This window comes from Danio aesculapii, chromosome 4 (genome assembly GCF_903798145.1).
Source record: "Danio aesculapii chromosome 4, fDanAes4.1, whole genome shotgun sequence".
NCBI lineage: Eukaryota > Metazoa > Chordata > Actinopteri > Cypriniformes > Danionidae > Danio > Danio aesculapii.
The window spans coordinates 9,878,881-9,892,781 of NC_079438.1; the positions used below are offsets into that span (position 1 = coordinate 9,878,881).

At 40.0% G+C, this 13,901-nt stretch overlaps 1 protein-coding gene and 1 pseudogene across 1 annotated transcript in view; both read left to right on the top strand.

Moving 5' to 3' along the window:
- Window positions 1-13,901, top strand: part of LOC130222130 (gastrula zinc finger protein XlCGF8.2DB-like) — a 237,408-nt gene that overhangs the window by 98,890 nt on the left and 124,617 nt on the right. The gene's annotated exons all lie outside the window — the stretch shown is intronic.
- On the top strand, window positions 3,115-7,715 carry LOC130222158 (gastrula zinc finger protein XlCGF8.2DB-like; annotated as a pseudogene).

Genomic DNA, 13,901 nt, shown 5'->3' on the forward strand with positions numbered 1-13,901 from the left:
TATAGTCCCCTCATATATTGCATCTACTGGTGAAGCGTGTGTGTATAAGTGTTGTAACATAAAAACATTAACTAATTAACAATAAAACAATAAATTAATAAAGTGCCAATAATAATGCATATGTCCACCCTGTCAAGTAAGGATTTGTGACAGGGTGGACAATGACAAGGAGGACAATTTTGGCTAATTTATTTAACACAGGATGTATCTGAAGCTGATAAAGTGTTTCCCCTTTTAAGCTCTTTAAGATCTATATTTTAAATTTGAATTATTTTTTTATTAATGAATATTTCACTATGGCAGGGTGGGAATGTTAAGCTTGACAACATTCAGTTTCAAACACAACATGAGGAAAAACAGGAAACATAAGTGTACATATTTACTGTGTGCACATCAGATGTTTTAACCTCCTCTGAGAAGCAAACTGGGCAAGGGGATGAGATCCACCCAACAACAAACCAAGCAACACAAAGAAATCAAGAAAGCAACTTTTAATTAGAAACTTCCACAGCACAGCAGCTTCTAAATGCACCCACTTTGTCACTCTGTCTATATATATAGTAGCTGGGCATAGTTAATCTGAAAGCAAGTTAGGTCGTGGTCACACTAAAGTTTGTGCTTGCAAAATTCTGTTGTACGGCGCTGCAAAAAAGGTGGGGAAAAAACAATATGATTAGACGTTGCTAAAAGTGAGTGATTGCTCCATGTAGCTCATGTTTTGATCTTCTATTGGTCTCATGCACTCACGTGATGCGATTTCAAGGTTTGGTCTTACCTTTCTGGAGTCCACTATTAAATCTGTCATGCATTTATATATTTATAATTAGAAAATAATTACATCACAAGTAAAATTATTGTATCAGTTTATACGGGGTAATTCAATGACAAGAGTTCACTTTCATATCTACACAATGCAGAACTTTGAATGTGATTAACCTGCTCCACCTACACCAACTACAGCATTTCTCAGACTTCTTTTTCACTATGGTGTAATTACAGTGGTGGACATCACATAAAACAACAACTGCACTTACTCCTGTAACAAGTTTGCAACAATGAAATTTAAATACTTGTCATATTCATTTAAATAAATGGATCATCATCATGAGCAATCATCTTTATTAATAGCTGCCTAATAGGCCAGACCATTAACTGAATAGGATCATTTTACATATAATAAACCTGTGAACAGGTATAGTTGTTCATGCCAATACCAACTTGATAGCCTAAAGCATATTACATGAACAGGACCTGCCTTACATCTCTTAAGACAAATAAGCAAAGGTGTCTATAACATTACATGCTTGATTCCCCAGATCATTACACAGTTACATCTGAATGGTGCCTTTTCACACGTTTTAAAAATAACAACCATTAGTAAGCATAGTTCTTTACCAATACCAGTTTAATACCTCAAATAATTATACATGTGTGAGGCGTCACAGTGGTGCATTAGGTATCACGATTGCCTCACAGCAAGAAGGTTGCTCGTTCGAGCCTCATCTGGGTCAGTTGGCATTTCTGTGTGGAGTTTGCATGTTCTCCCCGTGTTCATGTAAGTTTCCTCCAGGTGCTCTGGTTTCCCCCAAGTCCATAGACATGTGGTATGCATACGGTGCGTGTGAATCAGTGTGTATGCATGTTTCCCAGTAATGGGTTGCAGCTGGAAGGGCATCCACTGCGTAAAGCATGTGCTGGATACGTTGGCGGTTCATTTCACTATGGCAACCCCTGATTAATAAAGGTACTAAGCCGTAAAGAAAATGAATGAATATATGAGTAATATCACTCAAGTAGCAGTGCTATCAGTTTTTGTATTTCTATTTTTTGTAATGGCCTGTTGTTATTGCAATAAAAAATGTATTTAAAAAAGCAGTGTGATGTGGCTGTATATCAGCAGTGGTGGGAGGCGTGCGCTATAGTGTACACTAGGCACTCGAGAACGATTGTCCCTCTACCTGTTGTTTCAATCCCCTGAGAACTCATCTTCAGAACGCAAATGAAGACACTTTAGATGAAATCAGAGAGCTCCCTCGTCTGTCACTGACAGCAAGAGTCCCGAGATGCTCAAAGTCCAGGAAAGGAACCAAAAACAACAGGTTATGTGACTTTAGTGGTTCAATTGTAATCGAGTTCCAAGAACATTTTGTGTGCAAGAAAATGTTGAAAAAAGCAGCCAAAGTAGGAACTGTTGAACCATATAGTGGCTGTTTAGCCTCTGTATTCTCTTCACTTGCATTCAGCAGAAGAAACTCAAACAGGTTTGGAACAAGTAAAGGATGAGTAAATGACAGAATTGTAATTTTTATGTGAACTACCCCTTTAATGCTTCTGTAAGTAAAGGTAAATTAAATATTATTACTGAAGATATTGCTAAAGAATGGCAGGAAACGTGGAACACAGATAATAAGAGACGAAAATTCATATGAAAAAAAGAAACCCTGTATAGGCCTATGAAGTTGTAGAAATAGAAAAAAAAAAGAGGTCATAATTATGAGGATGAGATTTGGATTCAGATATTAATAGGAAGTAATGTGTTGTAGACATGCACGTCATCATGAACTGGATTAAAAAGTTTCTCAAAATTGTCTTAAAATGTTTAGATTAAAGGTTTGTGTGTGTGAGAAAGAGAAAGAGAGAGAGAGAGAGAGAGAGCAGATATAGTGTAAAGTAAAACGGGAAAAATGTATCAATAAGTCATGACTGCAACAGTTAGTGGCAAAAAAGCTAAACAAAAAAGACTTATTTTGGCATGCTGTGTGACGTCATCAGGCGGCGCCGCTTCTGCGCTGGGATTCAACTGGAGCAAGGTTTATTTTAAAACGTTCACAGATATAAACCGATTTAATTAAAGTTTCAGGTTTTTCATCCGATGCTAAATTATGTTCCTGCTGTTGGAAATAATATTTTAACCCTTTATACAACGTAGTACTATTTTATTCTCAGTAACCAAGGGCTATTGTTTGAATAAAGCAACAAAAGTGTGTAATAAGTGTTTTAAAGAAACGTTTTACCTGATTTCTTTTTGTTAATTACTCTCATATAAAGAAACTGTTAAAGCAAGTATTGAAGAGAAGTTATTTTGTTTCTGTTCATTGTTTTGTTCATTTTAAACAGGATAAAGTGTCCAAACACAGAAAAACTCCTGCTGAAGCGACTGATCTCCACACTGTTATAAAGATGGCGTTTATTAAAGAGGAGAGTGAAGATGTGAAGATTGAAGAAACATTCACAGTCAAGCAGGAAGATCTGCAGGAACAAACAGGTTGGTTTTCATTCTCAAAGAGCAACTCAGTCATTTGATCCTCATTCAGATATATTTTAATAATAAGAATACTAAATTAAATCCATCTTGCAGTCCTGAGTGTGCTGCCTAGTTCTCCTAAATGCACATAAGCACTCATTGAAAGACAGGAATGAGTTTCTTTCGTCACTTGTTCTCATGTCTTTTCTCATCCATTTTATGTATTATTAGTCTCCCATTTTCTCTACCTTCTTAAGGTTATTGCTTTTTTTGTTCTCCTACTGTTTGTAAAGCATCCTTGAGCACTGGCACTATAAAAAAATAAAATAAAATTAACTGAGCTGAGGATATTTAACCTACAGTATTCTCATAGAAGATATCTGCTATTACAGTGGTTGTGTTGGCTTAGTACTTTCCATTTGCATGTCACATTGATCACAATTCCCATTTATTCATCAACTTCTTTATGGGGTTAAACTTGTTTCTAGTAGTTGTTACTAGTTCTCACAGATAGTGTCTGAGTTAGAATTAGATCATTATTATAATAACTAATTACCAGGGCTATTGTGTTTAAACAAAGTTTCTGCGGGGTCTTAAAATGTCGTAAATTCCAAAATCAAAAATTTAGGTCTTAAAAGTCTTAAATTTACTGAAATATTGTGTTATAGGTCTTAAATCTTTTTTAAGCAAGTCTTCATTTTCCTTTGTTCTTGTTTTGCTACCCAATCTGGTCAAAATCCATACAATCACCAACAATCCATCTCAATAAAACTTTCAACTTTTCATTCAAAAAGGTCATTTTAACTCTATTTATCATAATGGTTTAATTATTTTCCTTACAATAACATTTGTTTAAACATGCTCCATGTATTTACTGCTGAGGACATCGACCTGGACAGATTGTTGTGCATAGATTTAGTTTATTATAGTTTTTAAAACTTTCAATTTTACATTTGTTCATTTGTTTATAATTAATATAAAGAAAGTTTATATTGGAAAAGGTGTATGGATACAAATAAAGCTAGCTTGTTTGTACACAATATTTAAAATCTTTTGCTAAGAAATATCTAAAATATAGTTTTTTAAAATTAAAAATTCTGAACAGTATCTCAAGCATAAATGTCAGACATCCACTAGACTGTTTAGAGCTGACTCCAGACCTGTGAAACGGATCCACAATCAAATAGAACACACACACTTAAAGTATAATCTGTTTCTTATCCGAGGCTGAGTGTCTCTCAGACAATTTTATCAAAACTGCTTAAAAACCGTTATAATCTACATTCAGGCAGTTATATCCTCACTACACAAAGTCTATCTTGAATAAAAAGTAAAATCACCTTAAAAGAATTAACCGTAAAAATAGCGAAAGAATTTCAAGGTTTTAAAACAGCCAAAATTTTCTGCTGTACCGTCCCTACGGTATATGTAAGGGTTTTTTATGTTTTGTTTTAAGTTTTTTAGGACAACAGTATCTTCAGCAGAAAAGATATCAAAACATGCCGTTTTAAATCGTAAAGAAATCTGTGTTTTTGAAACAAATGAAGACAGCAGAAGTCAATGATTCATTTGAATTATTTAGCCTGACATGTTTACTGCTCCAACATGCTGTCAAAGTTTCTCAAAAGAAATATATTGTGTTCAAAGGGGAAAGAGTGTTTTGTTTTTTACCCAGACAATTAAAAAGAATATATTTTAGAGCAGTAACCACAGTACAGTGAAACCGTGATATTTTTATTTAAGGTTATCATACCGTCAGAATTTTATACTGGCCCATGCGTAATGCTGCTTGATGTTGCAAAGTCATATTTTCTAATTTTATGATTTTTCTTTGTATGTATAGTCATAAACACATTTGTTTGTTGAGCAAGTAGTGTGACCGTGTTCTGCTGTTTATTATTCCTGGTCATTTCTCCAATAGGCAACTGAAATTCAAAAACAATAGCATATGAGATCAGGTCACTGCTATTACATGATTGACAATTGTCGCTGTTTGCCATTTTACTCTGGTTATCCTGAGAGCTGATGCTGAGTATTCTTAGGGCTTTTCACACTTCAAACTGTTAACCTTGTGTCATTCTAACACTGGATAAACAGAATCCTTACAGATAACAGAGTTATCTGTATTCACGTTCCACACTGCTCAGGCTACACCTGGGGTTAAAAAATAATCCTGGGTGTTCATTAACAGACGTTTCACATTGGCAAACCCGGGGTTAACCTTATTATTTGTATATTTATGATGTCACTGTCCCTGATTGGACAAACAGCAGGTCACCTTTTTAGATGGCATTTCTGCATCTTGTCGGGTATAAAAAATGTCACTACGTAGGGCTAAGCCCCGGAACATGCACAAATGCAAGAAAACGAAGACAAAAGTTCTAATAAATAAAAACAAGTAGCGAAGTATGTCATCTTGCCATCTCCTCATAGCTCCAGTTTACCACAAATGTGGCATTAAGCATTTGCATAAGTTAATTCATTCATTTTCCTTCAGCTTAGTCCCTTTATTTACCAGGGGTCGCCACAGTGGAATGAACCACCAACTTATCCAGCATATGTTTTAAACAGCGGATGCCCTTCCAGCTGCAACCCAGTACGGGGAACATTTGCATAAGTTATATACAATAATGCAAACTCACAAATATAAGCGTTTAAGCTAAACCATTTTAGCCGAAAACAAAGCCTTCAAGTCCACATGAGAATTCACACTGGAGAGAAGCCTTTCAGCTGTAAACAGTGTGGGAAGAGTTTCAGTCAAAAGCCAAACCTTTATGTTCACATGAGAGTTCACACTGGGGAGAAACCTTACACCTGTGAATTATGCGTACTTGCTATGAACATGCAGGATTTGTCTCAATCGGGTCTTCCAAGCAAGTTAAAAATGTTTAAATCTAGTGGAAGATACACAAGAGGTAACACAACATGAGTAATCTAGAGCGAGTGCATTTGATCATTTGCATTTAAAGCCACAGGCACAAAAACAGCTTGGTTTTCCTCTGACCCCCAAAAGTAAATATTCTGCAAGGTATATGATCTGATTTTGAGCCGAAACCTCAGACACATTCTGTGAACACCAAAGACTTATTTTACATCTTGTAAAAAAAGGTTCATAATTGGAACCCTTTAAAGCAATGGTCTAAAACTCAACCACCTCCAACTCACCCCTGCATAATAGGCTCTAGTAGTCTTAAAGACCTTGATTAGTTGGATCAGCTGTGTTTGATTAGGGTTGGAGCAAAACTGCAGAGCTGCGACCCTCCAGGAATTGAGTTTGAGACCTGTGGTTTAAAGGGATAGTTCACCCAGAAATGAAAATAGCCTCACCATTTACTCTCCCTCGTGTGGTTTTAAACTTTTATGAGTTTCTTGATCCTGTTGAACACTATAAAAAAGATATTGTGAAAAAACACTGGCTTACTTTGTGTTCCAGAATAAAGAAAATGTTTAAAACCACATGACGGAGAGTAAATGGTGAGGTCATTTTAATATCTGGATGAAACATCTATTTCTTGCTTATCGTTTTGTGCCTTCATACTAAAGTCAACTCTTTTTTTTAAAAGACCTGATGGAGCTGAAAGAAGAGACTCATCAACAGAATGAAATGGAGGAGAAACAGCAAGACATAACGACGGATGAAAAACCCACACTGACTGAAAAGACGTCATCACGAGGAAGACCTCGGAAATCTAAATCTAGGTGTAATTTCACTTGTCATCAATGTGGAAACCATTTTAGCCGAAAACAAAGTCCACATGAGAATTCACAGTGGAGAGAAACCTTTCAGCTGTAAACAGTGTGGGAAGAGTTTCAGTCAAAAGCCAAACCTTTATGTTCACATGAGAGTTCACACTGGGGAGAAACCTTACACCTGTGACCAGTGTGGAAAGAGTTTTGCTAAAATCTATGACTTTAAAGTCCACATGAGAATTCACACTGGAGAGAGGCCTTTCTCTTGCTCTCAGTGTGGAAAGAGTTTTAAGCAAAATGCCACCCTTGAAGTCCACATGAGAACTCACAATGGAGAGAGAATATTCACTTGCACACAGTGTGGGAAAAGTTTTGCTCAAAAACAAAGCCTTGACATCCACATGAGGATTCACACTGGAGAGAAACCTTACACATGCACTGAGTGTGGTAAAAGTTTCAGATGTAAAAGCACACTCAATAACCACATAAGAACTCACACCGGAGTGAAGCAGTTGGCATGTGCTCAGTGTGGAAAGAGCTTCACAACCAGAACTAGCATGAAGAACCACATGAATGGTCACACTGGAACTATAGTGTTCACATGTGATCAGTGTGGAAAAAGTCTCACATGCAAAGACTCCATTAAGCAACACATGAAGACTCACTCAGGAGAGGATCGTTTTAGATGCAGAGAGTGTGGAAAGGACTTTAAACATAAAAGAAGCCTCAGCACTCACCTGAAGCTTCACAATGGAGAGCAGAGTCCTCAACACTGAGACCTTGTCCACACAAACGGTATTTTCAAAACGGCAGCTTGTTCTCGTAGTTTGGATGTTCATTTACGTGAAGTTTATTTATAAACTACTTTCAAGAAGATCACATGCTTATGATTGTCCACAGCTGGTCCCGCATTAGCTAACACATGATTCACCAATCAGATGATTCCTAACTCACTATAAATAACCAGAGTTTCTTACCAAAGTTATCTTCGTCTTGAATAATCCCACTCCCACCCCTACTCCCCCTCCTTTCTAAATTGCGTGACATGACATCCCAGTGATTAGCACTGTTTAGCCATCCGTTTATCTGTCATTAGCCAGGAACAAATCGGGGAAGTTCATTGAGATCTACCTGAGCTCAAACTCTGCTAACGGGGAGGAAGCCCGGGGCTTGAGTATCTTATGAGCCCAGGGCTCTCTCCTGGGACAGCATGCCAAACACGCTTTATTATCAATCATCAGCTAAGGGTGAACTCTTGAATACATATCAAGTTACTGAAAATGAAACCCTTTAACACCTGAAGATTTAAACTGTAACTGTTTGTAGTGTTGATCAGGGGTCACAGCCCAGTACCAGGTTGTGAGATTTAGAAAAAAACTTTATATGTATTTCAACTTTATTATGAACCTATAACCATAGTTGTGCACATTGCACACTTCAATCAAATGGTCAGCACTGAACAGAAAATTAGAAAGATTAGGGAGGAGAAAATGTTTGGGGAGATGCAGGGAACACTGTCCTACACCCTTAGATTGTGTTTATTATGAAAACATCAGAGGAACAGAAATATGGTGTTTTGAGACAGCTGAATAGGAGACATTCAGCTATATCAGTGAGCAAGTGATGAAAAATACTGAAGTATATTGATGAAGATGATGACAAGGTGAATACTTGATGCTTGCAATGCTCTGTTTGTGTGCAGCAAATCAGACTAATATGAAGACGGGGCATAAGGAGAAATGACTATACCATGTTGAAGAAATGAATGTCGTGAAGCAATCAAATCTAGAAATAAAGCATTTAAAATAATGAAAACGAATCACAGTTTCAGAATTTAATTTTTATTTAATATTTGTATTAAAATCTTATAAAAAGATTTTAAAAATGCTCCGGTTTGCCCCGGCCTATATATATTTTGCCCTGACTTGCCTGTCTATATATCTAAACTTTTGTGTTCTCCTCAAAGATCCCTCAGGTCCTCTGCTCAATTGTTCCTAAATCCTGCTTGAAAACAAAAGGAGACAGAGCCTTCTCAGTCTATGCTCCAAAACCTTTCACCTTTAGAAATGAAAGCTTCATCTACATTAAGTGTATTTAAACAACCAGTCAAGACCTCCCTCTTCTCTCTAGCCTATTGATAGAAATCAGTTTTTCTTCTTCTTTTAGGACTCATTGACTATACAGATATTTTACATTTATTTTTAGCTTTTAAATATTATAGCATATATTGTCCTGTCTCTCTAATTGTGTATTATTTAGCCATGTTTGTGAAGCACTTTGGTCAACATTCATGTTGTTTTAAGGTGCTATATAAATAAAGTTGAGCTTTATTTATAGGAAGGTTGAGAACATTAGATCAGTGTAGGAAACTTGTACAAGCTGACGACTGTAATATATCATACAATCTAGACGCTTAAACGTTCAACTTTATTAATAATTATACAATCATTCAAAACAGACATCAGAAAATCCACTCCCTCAGTAAAATGTACAGACAAATTTGAAAGATTAAATTGAATGATTATTACAGTGATGTTCAAATGTATACTGATGCTGCAAATAGAGTGACCTTGATTGGAGTGGCCTTTACAGTTCCTGAGTTTCCAATATGAGTAGGGAAAAGGATCAGTGATGAGCTATCGGTGTATACAGGAGAAATGATTGCATTATTGTTAGCAATACAAATGAGAGAATAATAGTATTTTTCTATAAATAAATACTATTTATGGGTACCTGTGCCTATATATATATATAAATACACACACATACATATAATATATATATATATATATATATATTCATACGTTCATTCACAGAACCCAAGTTTCTGGAGGGCACATACATCTGCAGAAGTGAGAGCAGATACGAAGGAGCAAAGCCAGAGGTCGCTTTGTAAGCAAACATCAGAGCTTTGAATTTGATGCGAGCAGCAACTGGCAGCCAGTGCAAACGGGTGAGTAGCGGAGTGATGTGCTCTTTTGGGTTCATCAAAGACCACTCGTGCTGCTGCGTTCTGAAGCATCTGAAGTGGTTTGATAGAATTAGCTGGAAGCCCGGCTAGTAGAGAGTTGCAATAGTCCAGTTTGGAGAGAACAAGAGCTTGAACAATGAGTTGAGCTGTATGTTCAGATAGGAAGAGTCGGACCTTTCTGATGTTATAGAGAGCGAATCTGCAAGATCGAGCAGTTCTAGAAATGTGGTCAGAGAAGTTTAGTTGGTCATCAATCGTTACTCCAAGGCTTTTTACCATTTTGGATGCAGTAATGGTTGCCCCATCCATCTGGATTGAAAAGTTATGGTGTAGAGTCGGGTTGGCAGAAACTTCAAGCATTTCCGTTTTCGCGAGGTTAAGCTGAAGATGATGATCTTTCATCCAGTGTGAAATGTCTGACAGGCAGGCTGAAATGAGAGCTGGAACCGAGGGATCATCAGGGTGAAAAGAGAGGTATAGCTGGGCATCATCAGCATAGCAGTGGTAGGAAAATCCATGTTTCTGGATGACTGGTCCTAAAGATGCCATGTAGATAGAGAAGAGAAGTATATGTATATATATATATATATATATATATATATATGTATATGTATGTATATGTATGTATATATGTATATATATGTATGTATATGTATATATGTATATGTCAGGGAACACATGCGGACACAAGTGCGGGTTAGGAATACTTTATTATTTTCTTCACAAAATAACCCTTGGAGGGAAAATTCAAAATCCAACTGGGAGCTTGGGGAAAAATAAATAAACAAATAAAAATAAAAAAAATTAAACAAACTGCTGCATCAAAGCTCCCAGAAGAGGGCGCTGATAAATCCTCCACAGAGACCGGGTCCTGATATAAGGTACAGCCAAAAGGGAGCGCACCTTCCAAAGTCTTCAAAAGGAGAAGGTAAAAGACAGCCGGAGTGAGCCAAAAGTGGATACAAATAATAGTCTATATGCTGTTACCCGGCAGGGGGCGTGCTGACGCGTGGCCGCGTGAGGAATGCGGAAGTGGAGCGTTAGCGGTAGAGGAAGCCGGCAGTCAGCTGAAGCCGGTAAACTCCGTGAAGCTGAAGCAGTCCAGCCTGGCAACAGAGGAGGTTAAGGAGGAGCAGTTTGCAAAGATGATGGTTTTGGCGTGGAGGAGCACAACAAGACAGGATGGGGGAGAAGATCAACGACAGGAGACAAGACGAGATGAGATGAGCCGAGAGTGGCTTGGCGTGGGCGCACTCGCAAACAACAATCAAGCACAGGACTACACACAAGAGGGGAATATATAGGGCGCGAGGGAAAAATCACTAATGGAGTGCAGGTGAGTGAAAAATCAATCCTAATAGATGGAAGATAGGGTAACGAGAGGGAGGAGCGATACAGGGAGCGATCAAAATAAACATTCACGTGTGCTCGCCACATGTAAACAGAAATGAGAGACATACAGCATGATCAGATCAAGGATGTGACAGTACCCCCCCTCTACGAACGCCACCAGGCGCCACATGGAGGGGCCTACCTTGTCGTTGACGGAAATCCTCAACCAGCGTCGGATCCAGAATGTCCTGAGCCGGGACCCAGCTCCTCTCCTCCGGACCATAGCCCTCCCAGTCCACTAGATATTGAAAGCCCCGATGTCTGCGTCTAATGTCTAGTAATTTCCGCAGAGTGTAAACTGGGGAGCCATCCACTAGACGGGGGGAAGGGGGAATAGGGGCAGAGGGAACAAGACGTGAATAAATGACAGGCTTAACCCTAGACACATGAAAGGTAGGGTGTACCCGACCAAGCGTAGGAGGAAGCTTGAGCCGTATCGCCGCCGGACTCAAGACCTTGGTGATCTGGTATGGGCCAATGAACCTGGGTGCCAACTTGCGTGAGGCTACCCTGAGAGGCAGGTCCTTGGTAGAATGCCACACTCTTTGACCACATCTGTAACGAGGAGCAGGAGTCCGGTGATGATCAGTAGCTGCTTTGGTCCGTCTTTTAGCCTGGGCCAAGGCTTCCCTAGCTCTCCTCCAGGTGCGTCGACACCGCTGGACAAAAGCAAGGGCAGACGGAACTGCAGCTTCGGGTTCCTGCGTGGGAAACAAAGGAGGTTGGAACCCTATGGAGCATAGGGAAAAAAAAAGGGGACATACCTGTGGCAGATGATGGAAGAGAGTTATGGGCGTTCTCGACCCAAGGTAGTTGTTGAGACCAAGAGCCAGGATTGTGGAATGTCAGGCAGCGGAGAGTTTGTTCCAAATCCTGGTTTGCCCGCTCGGACTGCCCATTGGTCTGGGGATGAAATCCTGAAGACAGATTCGTAGAGGCCCCGATCTGTCGACAGAATTCCCTCCAAAAATGTGACCAGGGGCGGGATGGGATGGGAAGTGGGCGAAGCAGACCAATGGGAGGCGCATTGGAATTCTTGTTTCGAGCGCAAACCAAGCAGGCGGCCACAAACTGCCTGACGTCCTTGGCCATGGATGGCCACCAGAATCGTTGACGGATGGCAGCCAGCGTTCTCCTGACTCCTGGGTGACAGGTGAACTTAGAGGAATGACCCCACTGGATTACTTCAGAACACATCTTGGTGGGAACAAAGAGACAACCCGCTGGAGCCCTCCCCGGTCTAGGACTTGTCTGCCTGGCTTCCTCAACCCATCTTTCGATATCCCAAGCGAGATGCCACCACCATCTCCTTGGGTAAAATAGTTTCGGGCGGTTCCCTCACCCCTGAGGCATTAAACAGACGGGAGAGAGCATCTGGTTTAATATTTTTGGACCCAGATCTGTGAGACAAAGTAAAGTTAAATCGACCGAAGAAGAGGGCCCAGCGAGCCTGTCGGGAACTCAGCCTCCTGGCTGAATGGATAAATTCAAGGTTCTTGTGATCCGTCCAGACCAGGAAAGGCTGAGTTGCGCCTTTTAACCAGTGACGCCACTCCCCCAGTGCCAACCTGACTGCCAACAATTCCCTATTACCGATGTCGTAATTTCGCTCAGAAGGATTCAGGCGATGGGAAAAGAAGGCACAAGGGTGCACTTTTCCATCCAGGCGTGACCGCTGAGATAGGACCGTGCCTACTCCAACGTCCGAAGCATCCACCTCAACAATAAATTGCCGTTCAGGATCTGGAATAGACAGGACAGGAGCAACCAGGATAAACCGGGACTTTAATTTATCAAAGGCCTCCTGAGCGTCAACTTTCCATTTGAACGGTACCTTGGGAGAGGTGAGTGCCGTTAAGGGTGCAGCAATCTGACCAAAATTCCTGATGAAACGCCGATAAAAGTTGGCGAACCCCAGGAATCGCTGCAGAGCCTTACGAGAGTCTGGAGTTGGCCACTCGGGAACAGCCCTTACCTTGCAGGGGTCTGCCTGGATCTCTTCAGCCGCAATAACAAATCCCAAGAACGAAACCGACTGGACGTGGAAAACGCACTCCTCCGCCTTAACATAAAGCTGATTCTCCAACAACTGTTGTAGTACCTAGCGGACATGTTGAGTGTGTACCTGTAAAGATAGAGAGAATATCAAGATATCATCAAGGTACACAAAGACAAAATGATTAACCATGTCTCTCAACACATCATTAACCAAGGCCTGGAAGACCGCCGGGGCATTGGTCAGACCGAATGGTAAGACTCGGTACTTGAAGTGTCCTGTAGGAGTGTTAAACGCAGTCTTGCACTTATCCCCTTCACGTATGCGAATTAGATGGTAAGCATTCCGGAGGTCAAGTTTAGTAAAGACCTTGGCTCCCTGCAAAAGTTCAAAGGCAGAAGACATAAGAGGTAAGGGATACCTGTTCTTAATAGTGATGTCGTTAAGCCCTCGGTAATCAATACAGGGACGCAGGGAGCCATCCTTCTTTTTGACAAAGAAGAACCTGGCGCCCGCAGGGGAAGAGGAGGGTCGGATGAGACCAGCTTTGAGCGATTCATTGATATATTTATCCATGGCCTCTCTCTCAGGACCGGAAAGGGAAAATA